The sequence below is a fragment of the Mesocricetus auratus genome, unplaced genomic scaffold (genome assembly GCF_017639785.1).
Source record: "Mesocricetus auratus isolate SY011 unplaced genomic scaffold, BCM_Maur_2.0 Super-Scaffold_100023, whole genome shotgun sequence".
NCBI lineage: Eukaryota > Metazoa > Chordata > Mammalia > Rodentia > Cricetidae > Mesocricetus > Mesocricetus auratus.
The window spans coordinates 15,378,545-15,390,614 of NW_024429204.1; positions in this window are offsets into that span (position 1 = coordinate 15,378,545).

A 12,070-nucleotide genomic window follows, 5' to 3' on the forward strand; every position below is an offset into this window, starting at 1 on the left:
GTGAACATAAATCCGTGTACATATGAATGTGGAGCTCAGAGGCCTATGTCAAGTGTCTTCCTCAATGGCTCCACATCATATTTTTTGAAACAAGAGACTCTTACTGAATCTTGAGCTTGTGTATTTGGTTTGACTGACAGAGCACAAGTCCCAGGGATCCTCTCGGCTCTGTTGGCCAGCACTGGGATGACATGCTTATGTCATGCCTTGCATTTTAAATGTATGCTGGGGATTGAACTTAGATCCTCATGCTTGTATGGCAAGCACCCACTGAGCATCTCCCCAGTCCCCATTCTTCCGCGAGATATTAGTGAAAGCTACTTTTCTGTAATATTTTTATTGTTTGACAGTTTTCTACATTTGTGTAATGAATTGTGGTCATTTTCCCCCTCTCCGTGTCCTCTCAGCTCCCTCTCTCTGACGTTAATTAGAAAGCTACTTCTCAACAATCCCCTGTCCTCCTTTGACAGTTTCTTTCTGTATATGACTCAGTGTGTTTAATTAGAGTTTCTTCCCAGAGAGTGAGTAGGGAGTTATTTACTGGAGCAAGGGCAATTCATTGATGGCTGTATCACTGAAGAAAATGATACATTCTGTAGATGGCCAAGAGTCACTCAGGGAGGGGTAGAGACTCGTGAGCCCCTTCTCCATCTATAATGAAGCAGTAACTGGTTCAATCTTGAGTAGGTCTTGTGCAGATAACCTCTGGGGCAGTGAGTTCATACGCTCAAAGGCCGTCATGTTCAAAAGACATCTCTCCAGCTTCCGGTTCTTACATAGTTCCTTTCTCTTCATCTGTGATATTCCTTGGGTTTTATAGGGACAAGCTGTCCCATTTAGTGCCAAGCATTTCATTATCACCTATTGTCAGTAGCTTAGCTAGTTATGGGGTCTGCATTAACTGCCTTTCACGCCAACAAGAACCTTCTCTGATTAAGGCTGGATGTAGCAATAATCTGTGAGTATAATTGTAAGTATTTTAAAGGAAGGTTTTCTACATGACAATTTGGCAAATTGAGATAGTGTGTTTCCCCCCCATCCTCAGAGCCTATGATCTTCCCAGCTATAATCTCTTGGCCAAGGTTACAGAACTAGGCAAGAGTTCTCTCCTGGAAGGCAGGATTCAAAACCAATAAGACACTATCTCACTATAGTCAACTCTAGTGCTACACACACACACACACACACACACACACACACACGTCAATATATTATGCCACTATAGTCAACTCTAATGTTTTCAAGATGCATATTACATATAATACAGATATGCATATATATGCATATTTCAATGTAACTGCTTTAAGGAGCAAAGCCAACCATGTCTCCTATAGAAAACGTGACAGTGATCAGACTCTGTGCTCTCCTTATCTGACTTTGGATAAAACTAAAGACATCCTTAATTGGGAGACATTTATGACACAGACTATAAAGCAGTATCTCCAGTTTTTTTTCTGGATCCTCAGTCTTCTGAGAACTTCTTAGAAAATAAGATTATACCACTGGTGAGACGGTGAGTAAAAGTGCTTGCTGCCTAACCTTGTCTCTTGAATTTGCTATCTGGGATGCGCGTGGTGGAAGGGGACAGCCAAATCTCTCATGTCTTCATGTGAACTCTAGTATGTGCACCCATGCACACAGGTATACAGGGGCACACAATGTGTGTGTGCTCACACACACACACACACATACTGATAGAGACAGAGACAGAGAGACAGAGACAGAGATGGAAAGAGATTCACACATGATAAATAAATCTAATAAAAATTCAATAAATGTGCACACAAAAATTGGTTACACTTTGTTGGGTGCCCATTCCACAATGAGTGATGATCTTTCAACCTGGACTCTTGGGGGAGGGCCTAGGCCCTGCCCTGAATGAAATGACAGACTGTGGATATCACCCATAGAAGGCCTCACCCTCTCTGAGGAACAGAATGGGGATTGGGTGGGGGGCTGGGGGTTTGGGAGGAGGGAGAGGGAGCTGGGATTGACATGTGAAGCAAGCTTGTTTCTAATTTTAATAGAAAATATTTAATAAAAATTGTTTACAGTCTGAATAGACTCAGAACTCTCTGGAAAGCCTTCCATGAAACTCAAACCCTGAATTATCCATCCTCCCTCTCCTGAAGTAGTTTCACTGGACTTCCAAGTTCCACCATACTACACTGTTACATATTTCCGGTTCAAATGAGCTGGGACTATTCTGGGAAAACAGGAGTTTTATTTAACTCAAATTAATTTGTATATCTAGAAATTCCAGATTTGATCCTTTTACCTATAATTGGAGGTCATAGAATCATTAAGTGGATTAATGAAAGTAACTGCAGATTTGACTGTCCCATAGTGGGGATTTCTTCATACTTGATTAAAGATTGTGATTAGCAGGTTTGCTAAAAGCAGCTAAGGTTCTAGGTTAAGAAGAGAGGCCCATAAGTTGAGTGGGCTAGAAGAAATCAGGAATAATAGCATTCTTCACATTTCCCAGAGGAAAACCTTTGAGGGCATTGGTGCTGTCTATAATTGATGAGCAGGTTTCAAAGCATCTGAAGCTAACATTTTACAGTAAACCACTCAGACCATATTTACTTATGGCCTATAAGTCTCATAATTCAGACTGTCCACTTGAATCAGGCCTTGGAGAATAGGAGTAGAATGTGAATAGAGACTGGAGATTTTTCCTCTTGTGCTATCTGCATCTCCCCACCTCTCTCTCTCCCAGTTGCTCTTGCTACAAAATGCCACTCAAGTTCATTACCAACCTTATTACCAAATGAAATCTCAAAATTCCCTTTTACTGATCCAGATAAATTTTCTACAATCAAAGAAGGTGACAATTCCAATCAGATGTCAAGTGCTTTTAAGGTACAGTTTTTAATAACTACCATCTTTCCTTTAATCATTTTTATGAGGGACATTTATATAAATATTATGCACTAAAGAAATATACAGCACTGCTGTTTTTCCTTGGCTGAATCATAAGGTTTTTGTTTTCCAGTAGGATATCAAGATCAAAAAGAAGTTTCCTTTTCAGAATCAAAATTGGATTGTCTAAGAAAGGGATTTAATACAGATTCAAGCATGGGAATTAAAAGACAAAGATTATACACCCAAGAAAAGAACAATAGTCCATGTTCAAGAGTACATAACAGATCTCAAGAGTGAGATACCAGCACAAAAGACAGTTTTACTACTGAACTACAAATAGCATTTACACTATCAGGCTGGAGTAAAATTTCAATAGTATAGTTATAACTGTATTTATATTATATAATAAGGCTGAGTTGTGGACTGGATTTTACTCTTCAGATACAGGGAATAAGCATTCTCAGAAGCAAACTGTCAACCTCATATGACGTAATCCAAATGTACATGCAGAGGTGGGGTGAGGGAGACAGAAAGAAAGAGACAGGGAGATGAGAAAAATATTAAAAAGCAAGTGAAAGAGAACAAAGAACATTATCAATATTCAGAAAAAGGAATACTCATAATGAAATCAATCCAATGGAAAGTAAAGGATTCCCTTTTCCACCATGTAATGCCAGAAAGTGGTTAAGCCTCATCAAGCGTAATTTCTTCCATATTAGCCATTTTGTAGTATTTATGACTTGAGTCCCAACATCTGTATGTTGTTTACTTCTTTCAAGGCAAGAGAACACCATCGTCCTTAAATCTTGCCTTTAGTGGAACAGCTTCAAGTGTCTTTGTTGACATCCTCAAGCAGGGACTGCAAACCTGTCCTGTGATGGACATTCACCATTCTCTTAGAGAATGGCTTGAGTTATTCTGGGAAAGTCTGAAGCTTGTTTAATAATGATGTAATTCTGGTGTCAAGAAATACTAAATTTGCAGCTTCAACCCATAAGTGGAGGTCACTGGACTCATGGGAGAAGTTTTAATATCATTCTAGAGACTGAGACTCCTGATACTCATTCATAAGCTCTTCCACCTAGACCCAGACCTGTCATTCCCCTTCACCAAGCCGACTCTGTCCTCTGGACTTCAAGTTTAATATGATGAAACTTAAAGCAGAGGTCCCAACCATAAGAAAGATTTGCCATCATGAGCAATGACAGTCACTCTCTAGATGGTGTTGTCATAAGTCAAGTTTTCCCATGCAGCAATGCACATACTGCACCGTGGTCTGCCTCCAACTTGTGTCTTACACCTTCTTTGGCTATCTTGCAATCCTATTCTTAAATCTTGTAATCCACATATTCTTAAAGTGGTGTATCATCTTGATCATCCCTTCAGAGTAAAACAGTGTATCACTGCAATTAAACCTTCCATACATGCCTCACTCATAACTTTAAAATCTTTTTAGTGTAATTAACCTAGGTAAAAGCGGAATGTAGTTTAGAGAATGAGTAGGTATCCCTTCATGCAGATTTTAATGTTAATGTTCTTTTCTTCATAAATATTTCCTCTGTGTCCCTCTGTTTGTCTGTCTCCCCACAGCTTGTAGTCAGTCACATAACCCACGCTGTCTTTCTCCTGAAACATGATTGCGTGTTTGCTGAATAGGTCCTCTCACATAATCACAGCACAATTTTCAAAATCACAACATTAACATGAATATAATCATGCTATCTCTTCTACACATCTCATTGAGACTTTCCCAGTTGTCCCAACAATTTTCATTATATGAAATGAAAATTCAAGATCGTTCTGGAATCATTTAGTACTTTACAGATAAATTCCTCCCAGTATAAATCATCCAGAATTATATACCGCTGCTTGTGACATATAACTCAAACTGATTTTTTTAAATGTATAATTGCTTGTGTGGAAAAAGATAGGATTAAAAAGAAGAAAGGATCCCTGTGCTGGGCAGGCAAGGTGTACACATTCCTAAAGATAGATGAATCTGATCAAAAGATTGACTAATGTTTATCTTTTTTAATATATATAAATACCAGTTGAATCTTATAAGAAAGAGACATAAGGAAAAATGTCCTTATTCCTTCCCTGAACGTGCTCATGCATATCTGTAGCTGACACCTGGTATCCTAAAAGCCATTTTGCAACCAGGATAAGCTCTCAAGAATGCCACAGATGGTGTGACACTGGGCCCTTCAAAGCATGCCTAACATCCAACGCCTGGACTGTATCTGTGTTTACTTATTACTTGGGCTGGTGTCCGCCATAGTTTTCTGTTATTCACAGCTGAAAACACCCTAAAGATAGGCATACTCAGTGAAATGGCTCCAGCACTATGCTGACATTTTGTTTGATGGGTTAGACATTTTGGTAAATATAACACCAGATATGGGGTTATTATCCCCAACTATACTGCACAGCTGGTTTCCTAGATCCTCATAACATATGACTTCTCTTTTTAGAGCATCAGAATATGGAATAAAAATGTTAACATACTAACAGTATGTAAGAAAACAATATGAAAGGACCTCTTAAATTAGCTTCATGTACAAGTAGGGAGAGCTTTGCTGTTCTGTGACCTATCTGGGTGAATATAATTGATAATAGTGTATTGTAGTGGTGGGAGGGAAGTGAGGGGAGTGGGAAGAGAGGAGGGAGGGAGAACTGGGATTGAAACATAAAATATAAATAAATAAAATAGTGTATTATAAATCTCAGAATAGCTAGATGGTAAGACTGGGGTTCTGGGGTGGGGGTTAGGCAATGTGGAGAATTTACTTGCATTTGTAAGGCCCTGAGTCAATCCACTGTAAGGGGAGGAGGGATTTGGAACATACGTACCATAATGAAATAAATCATAAGCAAATCACTCTGAGCCAATCAGCACCCGATATATACAAGAGTCAAAGCACTGACCGTATACACATGCACAAGTATTACTATCAGTTGATAAAATAAGGTAATGATTTTTTTAATGCTCCATGTGCTAGAGGAAACCAATAGGATGTCCCATCAGCCTTTTTAAGTTCAAGTCACCCCTTTGTATGGATTCATTTATTAATACACACTGTGCTGTGGAGTAGTGATTTTCATTTTATAGATGATGAAAATGAGTGTTGGAGAGATTAATCAACTTCATCAATTTCCCAGGGGCCCTCAACGATGGAGTTAGGATTCTGACAGGAACAGTCCAGTTCTAAGGTGATACACTACCTTTTGATAATGAGGACAAAGTAATGGCTCCCCTCAAGGCTAAATTAATTTATAGGTTCATTTGAATTGAGGGATGGATATACGTGCTGAGTGAGGGGTGGGGGAAAGATGTCATTTCCAGACCTGATGGGTGATTTCAATGAGCCTGAGACTGTGGGATAGCGGGAAGGGGCTCATAAGCTCCCATCAACAAAGACCCCTGCTTTCTCTGTCGAGTGGTCTATGCTACCCAGCTGCCTCTATGGTGGAAAGGGTTGGCACAGAGGAACCAAAGGGTAACTGCAACATTTTCGAAGGAATTGGAATGTTTAACAAAACCTTTTCAGGGAGCAGCTAAGGCTAACGGCCTCATTTTCTGCAAAATGAATCTGACACACTTGCTCAATTATATACCTGACCTGTTCTCTCCTTCTTCAGAGGCTAAGACAGGCTTGTGAGCTGCCCCAAGGTGGGGGAATGGCTACTCATTTTAACAGAGTTCATGCCCCTTTCTCAGCTCTGTGGAAGCCTGTCTTCCAGCCCTAACTGCTCCATCATGGCATGCTACTCCAGTCTCAAAGACAATTCTCCACTGGAGAGACACTGCGTCCTGTATCTCGTAAGCGTAACTCTCAAAACGCTTGCCTCGGTTTCATAAATACAATGTAGTAGACTGGGTAGAAGCAATATTAGAGTATCTGTTCATCATGTTAAATCTTTGGTTTGCATTTTTCAGCAATACTGTCTAAACATTCTCCCTCCTGCACACTTCCAAACCACTAACCGACGTATCTGTGCAGCTACCGTTACATTGCTATGACTGAATATTTAAGAAAAGCACTGTAATGGGGGAAAGAACTGATGTAGCTCCTGGTTTCAGCCTGTATTTCTTGTGGCTTCACAGTTCCAGGTTTGTGGTGAGGCGGGGAGTCATGACAGTGTGAGCACATGGCAGAGGCTGTTAGCTTCATAGTAACCAAGAAGCACAAAGAGTAAGACATATCAAAGAGGACAGGAAGCGTGACAAGACACAGTCCCCAAAGACACACCCCTTGTGGCCCACTTCATTCAGCTAGGCCCACCTCCTAAAGTCCAGATCATTCTAAAATTTAAATACTAGCTGGGATCATAAGCCATTGGAGGAAGACTTCATACCCAAGTCGTGACACTATCTTCTGAGAATTACTTGATAGTAATTGTAGTGAGATTTTTTTTCTCTTTGGGGGAGCCTGCCACCCAGTTCCCAAATGAATCACACAAAGAGGCTTATTCTTAGTTATGAATGCACGGCCTTAGCTTGTCTTGTTTCTAGCCAGCTTTTCTTAACTTAAATTAACCCTTCTATCATTTGTCTCTGGGCTTTTCCTGTTCTCTTACTTCTGTAAATCTTACTCTTACTCTGTGGATGGCTGTGTTGCTGGGTGGCTGGCCCCTGAGGATGACTTTTCCTTGTTCTTTCTATTTACACTCTCTGCCTGTCAGCCCTGCCTATCCCTTGCTCCTGCCTCTCCATTGGCCCTTCAGTTCTTTATTAGACCATGAGATGTTTTAGACAAGCAAAGAATCGCAGTTTTCACAAATGCGGCATAAATGAAAGCCTCACACACATGAAACTAACATTCTACCTCCAGTAATACAAGTTCAGAGTCAACCAATCAGAGTATGGGAAAGGGATAATAAAAACTACCACTTGTGAGCTACTTAGACTCTGCCAGACCGAGAGCACAGAGCTATGCTCACATCAGTTAATATCTGGAGTAAGCCTGTGTGTAAGAGTTGGTGTCCCAAGATAGCACGAGGAAAAGAAGGCTCTGAGATACTGCATGGCCTTCCCGCACTGGTGAAGCCTGTGATCATGTTGCTTTTCTTGTCGCTAAGGTTAGTCAGTACTGAAGCACAGACAGGTGACATGATAAGTCACATGCCTTGCATTCAGCTAATATAAACAAGTAAAGAGGAGACACAATCAAAGGAGCACTTCTCCGTGTCCGGCTTCCTTTCCAGGGAGACCAAATGATAAAGAGAAAAGCGTAGTGTTGTGGGTGTCTATGAGAAGTATAAGGCAGAAAATGACTAGGATGTTAATTGATTTTAAACATGTAGCTTTCTCCCTGCAGAAATGCCTCCACTTGATGTTCAGGACACTTCTCACCCCTACTCCTCCACCTCTGATCCCATTTCAGACTCCTTATCCTCCGCTAACCCTTAACTTTGTCCTCCACCCTCTTTCCTCACTAAATTCCTTTCTTAAGTGATCTCATTCTCTTGTGTAGCTTATAATAATATTTTTGTACCAATGACTCATAAATCTCTATCCCCAGCTCTTAACACTCCCTTGGGCTCTCGATTTATTTATCCAACTGCCTAGTTGACATCACCTCTTAGCTATCTAATAGACATCTTACATTAAGTATGTTCAAAATAAAAATCTTGATTTACCCACATCCATCTTCCGTATATCAGCTAATGACGTCACCACTACCAAGCTTCTTAAGGCAAAAAGGTAGAAATAACCCTCACTTAATTTTTTACCTTACACTTCTTATCCAATATATGCATAAATGTTACCAATGTCTATGTCCAAAATATATCCAAGGCCTCACTCCATTCAAGGCCATGACTCCATTCACAACTGAAGTCACCAATACACCTATGTTACTTCCACTCTTCTACAAGAGTTCACTCCTTGTTGAGGAACCACCTGAGGTGACTATTCTGAAGCACAATTCAGTTTCATTATTCTAAAGTCTGCAATGGCTCACTCAGATTTAGAGGAAAACACAAATTCATGGACATAGGCAGCAAAGCTAGCCAAACTCTAAGACATGATCATTTACCTCTTTCTACTATTCTACTATCCTTGTTTTTTTCTATTCCTCTAACACACTGAGGTAAAAATCATTCATGTCATAGAACTTTGCAACCTACTCTTTCTTCAGCATTGTGAGCTCATTCCTAAATCTTTATTATTGTTCCCATCCCCCCTTATGTGATTCTCAACTAAAATGTCACATCCTTGGCACCACTTTCAATGGCCATTCCAGTTAAAATAACTTCTTCCATTCCCCCATTTAAATTCACTGTATACCATGACCCAGTGTTACTATTTTGAAAGCACTCTCATTGCTTTGTGAGCATTGCATATTGCCTGTATCTGCTCTCTATAATGTAAAATACAAGACAAACCTAACTAAAAGAAGATGTCTCAGTTGATGAAAGGCTTGGTTCTGTGGTGCCAGAAGGGAGGATAATATTCTAGAAATTGGGTGAGTTAGTGTCAATGCTATTCATGATGGAACAATCCACTAGCAATTGGTTACCAAGAAGACTTAATATTAAAATAGTGATTTCTGGAATCCCTTGACTTATATTTCAAAACACGAACAGTCTAGTCTTTTAGGTATACTTTCCATTTTAAAGTTTGAAAACACCACCTTTAGCTGTATTCTCTAAGGAGTTTGAATATGCAGTCCAGTTGCCTGAGAGCAAATATCTTGATGATAATCAAATTTTAGGACCTATAAAACTGGATTTTACATTTCTCTTTTTCGATATAATAACACATGCCTAGAATTGGACTAGAGTATCAAAGCAGCAGAATCTGTGGTATCGGCTCAGTGGTCAGGTGGAATCATTATGTTGTTGTAAGTTCAGCCATCTGTATGAAGCATAGATTTTATACCATGTATATAAGTGTCACTTGTAGAAACTTAAAATAAAAGTCCTTTACCTTGCCCATTTATAGTCCTAGGGAAAATGATACTACAATAAAACAATGCACTAAAAATAAAATTGACAATTGACAAGCAAGTGGAGGTCACCGGGAAAGTCTAAAAAGTTTGGGGACTTGAAGGTTTTGAAGAAGCAATAATTTTTATCACCAGCTGCTAAAAATATCGATTATATAAAAATCATAAGAGCCTGAAGATTGGGGAATTTGCTGTGAGGCTGCGTGTCCTAGGAATGTCAGAAGCTAAGCCCATAAAATCTTATTAATATGACTGCCTAAATATAAGTTGAACAGGGATAAGAAGAAAAGAATCAGAAAAGTGGACAAGGAAAAAAACCCACAAAGCCTACATAAAGAACTAGGGGCAAATAAGAAATACTGAGAGTAGGAGAAATGGCCTTCCTCAGGGAAGAGTACATAAATTGGTTATCCAATACCAAATGGTCAGCCCTGAAAACATTATACAAACTGAGCAGGTTATATTTAAGAATATGTATATATATGCAAGTGTGTATGCAATAAATATTAATAAAATAAGCTAACAAATCAAAAGAGAGCAAGGGGGTATATGGGAAGACTTGAAGAGAAGGAAAGGAAAAGAAGAAATTAAGGTATTATACTCAAAAGAAAAATAATTGATTCTGATACAGCTTCCTTCCAAAAGGAATGAAAGTTTCATACCAGTATCATCAGTTTATTAAAGGGAAAAATGGGTTAATAGTTATCAGTTTAATAGAAAAAAAGGCTGAAATTGTGATTCTTCATCTGAATTTCAGTTGGCTTAAGATATCTATAGTTATATGAAATAGAGAGACATGTACCTAGCAAAAAAGCTGTGTCCAGGTGGTGGTGGCACACACTGCGCAACTTTAATCTCAGCACTTGGGAGGCAGAGGCAGGTAGAACTCTGTGAGTACGAGGCCAACCTGGTCCACATGAGCTAGTTCCAGGACAATCCCTACATTTTGTTTTCTTCTCTCTTACACCAATTGGCTTCTTGATCTAAGACAGAAACTCTGAATTTTATTTTAACAACATGCTTGAATTTAGAGGAGGAAAGCAAAATCCAACTCCAAAGCCAGCATTGATTTCACGTGAACTGGGAAAGCCAGAGTACTAGGAAGGAAGGAGATATAAGTTTTTAGGTAGCAGGGTCTTAGTAAGAATAGATGTGTCCCAAGGGACCAACTCTTCCAGCAAGACTTGACAGTGGGACTTGAGTCCACTTGAGTGGATCCACTTGAGTTGATCCACTTGAGTGGTTCCCATACATGAGGCAGACTAAATCCTCATGCAATAGCCAACTTTATTCAGAGCATCAGACAATTTGTACTCTGGTGGCTAAGAGGAGTCACCTGAGTAAAGAGACCAATCACAAGGATAAGCCACATGTGGCAAAAACTTGTTTTTTCATAGAGACATATAAACAAATAACAATACCCAGTTGTAATGAATAACATGAAGCAAACTCACTCCTATACACTACACCTGAGGGTTATGAAATACATTCCGAGATCAGTTCTTTGAAGAAACTGAGGTCACAAGACTCTTGTCTGGTTTTCTTGGAGTTTTCTCACAAGCTCTCAGAAATCTCATATGCCTCCACTCTTGGCACCAACTGAAGGAGAGGATGTGATTATATTACTAAACCCAAGATAAACAATTAATGGGCATTTATTGGAAAACAATTACACAGAAAAATACAAAAAACCACTGAAGCATTTCCCTGCTCTTGCTACTGGATTCCCTGAACCACCAGAAAAGCACGCAAAGGAAAGCCACACCTCAAGCTCCTCCCTTCCCTCTTCCATCTGCCTGAAACCACAACCAAAGGAGTGTGGCCACTGTTGCAAGTCCACAGACCAGACACCTACAAAGAACACACACACAAAAGGCATGGGAGAGAAACTTACAATATGATTTTAGAGTAGATAGGACTCTCTGCAAATGGGAAATATGCTCTACCATTCTGTACTAGGTGAAAAAAATTGAGGGGAAAACTGTTTTCCCATATTTGTTTGAGGCCTTAAAATTGCTGTGTCTACATGTGAAAAAGAGACTAGCTGGTTACCATTCAAACTTCATAAACTTGGAGTTCTATGCTGATGGGGGATGTCCTTCTGTATGCTGTGAATATATGTTTCTCCTATTGGTTGATGAGTAAAACTGTTTTGGCCAATGAACAGGCAGGATGTAGCTAGGCAGGAAGTATAGGTGGGGCTACCAGAGTAGGAGAATTCTGGGAAGAAAATGCAGAGAATGAGTCAC